A 3,517-nucleotide genomic window follows, 5' to 3' on the forward strand; every position below is an offset into this window, starting at 1 on the left:
AGATTTTTTTACATCTACTTTGCATCAATATCTATTTCGAATGAAGCTGCTTTTGAACTAATTGAAAATGTAGTCCACAGCAATTTCTTATAAGTGTCAAACTTTAGATTTCAGGTAGAAAATATATATAAATTTAAATTTTACCTTTGCGTTATTATAATTAATATTTTTATGTAATTTTGATTACTATTTAGCAAGTGAAACCTAATTTTTTTTAAAAAAAATATTAATACGATTTTCCTTATGTTGGGAAAGAACAAAAAATCAGTCCCGTCAGCTGCTTCAAAATTGTGCATTCAACCCTCTGTAATTTTAGTTTAGACCACTGTAGTATGCGATCTACCACTTTTAGTTAATTAGTTATTTCTTAGATGGCGCCACTGGTAATTTTAAATGTGAAAATGAATAAAAATAATTAAGAATACGTAAATGAAAATGATTTCGTTAATTTTATTTTGAAATTCTATTACATTTAAATTGCTTCCATTTTTCAATTTCTTGAACATCTTGCAGTCACTTTTACTAAACAAATCAAGACTGGATATTAAAAGAGCAGTTTTTATGAGTCGTTTAGCCGCATACACTACGCATGTATCTGAAAAATTGAAATACATCATGACTGAAAAATGCTCCCCACTTATTTATTAACGGATTCCCAATATGCTTTAGCCAGATAAAGAGGAAGTATTTGGGGTGTGGCATTCGGTATGTTTTTCAGAATCGTTAGCTCCAGCTCAATTGAGTTGTTCGAAGTCTGTGAGACTGACGAAGTTCTTTTGGTAGTTTACAATTCAATACAGGATATGATCGCAAATTCAGTAGGACGTAGCAATACTATAGTTTCTGACCTTGATAGTTGCTTCGTTAGGATTAGTATTATTTTTCAGTGTTAGTTTATTTTAAAAAATCTATTAATAATTGTGCTTCTTGCCTAGTATAGTTAATATTAAAGTCACAACCAAGAATTATAGCAATTTTGTCTTCCAGATATCTGCTAATATTAATACTTACGGTTTTACATATAAATCTGCATCTCCAACCGAGTTTTTAATCTCGTTATTTTCTCTGCTCGCTTATGTTTTTCATTTAATATATTCTCGATGGTTTGGTTTATTAGATTACGGCAAAGCATTCGAGGGCTATCTGCCTTAAGGGAGGGATGCCTTCGTGGAGGACTTTTTAAGGGAAACTGGCTCGTATACACGTTACACATGAGGAAAACCACGAAAACCGCGAACAGGCTGGCCCATGCAGCCTCGGACCTCGGACCGAACTACCAGTGTTCAGCGACTTTACCGCTCGGCCGCTGGTGGGCTATTCTCGAATCTCTCTCCAGTGGGTAAATTTGTTTCTTTATATCTTTCTTCAGAATTCTTTTAGTCTAACAATAAATACAATTTTCTGTGATAAGACTTGATATTTCGCCAGAATAAAATCTTGAACTTTCTTTAAAAATTCAAATTTAAGATTTTGCGATAAATTATCAATGCTAGATGACATAAATGAATTACAAACCTCAGTTTCATTCTTCCGATTTTTTACTAAAAGATATATATTTTGTTGTAACTATATATAGTTTGGGAGGTATTTATGAGACACCCTGTATAAGAATTTATATAGGACCAGAAAAATTAAAAATCCTAAATTTAAATTCGGAGATACCTCTCGAATATCTAAATTTAAATTTGCTTTTACTGAGAGTATGCTCCTACATTTACAGAATAGATTTTATTATTTCTCAAGTTTTAAACACGTATCCTCCTATTTATAGACTAAAGGATTTGAATAACGAAGAAATTAAAGGAACTATTCATGAAAAAAAAAAAGGTTAAATATGATAAACATAATAAACTTTATAAAACTAAGACTCTTTACTAAAAAACGAAAATGAAATAAAATCTTTCTCAAATGGAAAGGTTATCCAGAAGATTCTAATTCTTGGAATGTACAAAGACATTTTTCAAATTCTGAATATACTTAACATAAACTTGTTTCTTCTTTTAAAAATATTTTCTGTTCTGCAAAATATTTTTATTATTTTCAGTATTTATATTCTTAACTTCATCCATTTTTAATTTTATATATTTGCTCTGTAATATCTATTATTTAAATTTTTTAATTTATCTCGTCATTTTTCAAAAAATCAGCATGGCTTCATTTTATGGGTGTTTTCATTTTCTTTAAATTTTTATGGTCAGATTAATATTTCATATTTCAGAATTTTTTATTAGTAATTTGAATTTACCTAAAAGTGTCTTAGAGCTCGAATATTAAAAGCGTTAATGTAGAATTTTTTCTCATAATATTTTAGATAGTTCGTTTTCATTAGAAACTTTAAATCTTCAATTTGGTAGTTAAAATATTACTAATTTAGATGCTTAATTCTTTATTTCGTTATATGCTTTTAGATTATAAAAATGGTATTTCCTTTTGGTAACCGTCAAAGTAATCTTGCTCGATTATTTGACTACTAATATCATTACATTTTGATTAATAACTATTTCAGTGGCTCTGACTCCTAAATGTTTAAACTGAAGGATACAAATGAAATTTGGAACATCTATGCATACTCCGCAAAGTTTCGAAATTCAGTAAGATGAGAGATTTTTGTAAAAAAGAATCCATAAGACATCTAGTCATGGGCATTTACACTATCATTTAAAAAATGTTTCGATATTCATTTCTTTTGTTCTTTTTTAAATTACAAAAACCGCGAAATAAATAGAAACATTATACATAAAAGAAATCTGAAAGCTTTCAGGTTTTACATTGTACAGCCATTAGGATTTTGTTGGAGGCCAGAGAGATGAAAAATTAGCAACCGCCTTCGCCGGGAATCGAACCACGGATCTCTGGAATGCTGGTCCAGCGTGCAGAACCACTACACCACGAAGGCACGCCAGGAAAGGGTGAGAAATACCTTATATACTCCCCTTTTTAAAGGACGACTAGGGTTTTACCTAGTCCAAATCTTGGGTATGGAGAATCATCATCCACATCCCTTTTAGTTCGGGCGCCACTGTAGAGCCATTAGGATTTTTTTCTAGGCCGGAAAGATGAAAAATTAGCAACCGCCTTCGTCGGGTATTGAACCACGGACCTCTGTAATACCGGCCCAGAGTGCAGAACTACTACACCACGAAGGCACGCTAGGAAAGTGGGAGAAATACCTTATAGCATTACGCTCAAAAGGACTTTTTTAACGTTTTCTGGGTTATCTTTGTTTAGTAAATATCATGTTTTTCGCACTTCAACCATAAAATTCAGTTCAACAGCAATATCGCAAAATAATTTAAAAATGAGCATATCTTTAGAATTTCCGATACACAGTCTCGAGTGTTGGAGATAAAAAATGTTTTTTTTTTTTTTTTTTTTTTTTTTTTTTTTTTTTTTTTTCGTACACTGTTACCTTTGCTCACTTTGAAATCTTCGAGTTTTTAATAAAAAAATTGTTAAAATTTTACAAAATATGAAATAGGTAATAAAAGTTTCAAATTTCAAATTTGGGCTTCTAGAT

General features: G+C 30.7%; 1 non-coding gene across 1 annotated transcript; it reads right to left on the minus strand.

Annotated features, from left to right (window-relative positions):
• Positions 1-2,822: 2,822 nt before the first annotated feature.
• On the minus strand, positions 2,823-2,896 carry TRNAA-AGC (transfer RNA alanine (anticodon AGC)). Its single transcript has one exon. It is a non-coding gene; the product is annotated as a tRNA-Ala (tRNA).
• Between the last annotated feature and the right edge of the window lie 621 nt (positions 2,897-3,517).

This window comes from Stegodyphus dumicola, chromosome 2 (genome assembly GCF_044657685.1).
Source record: "Stegodyphus dumicola isolate Sdum_Otavi_A_Nest chromosome 2, ASM4465768v1".
Taxonomy (NCBI): domain Eukaryota; kingdom Metazoa; phylum Arthropoda; class Arachnida; order Araneae; family Eresidae; genus Stegodyphus; species Stegodyphus dumicola.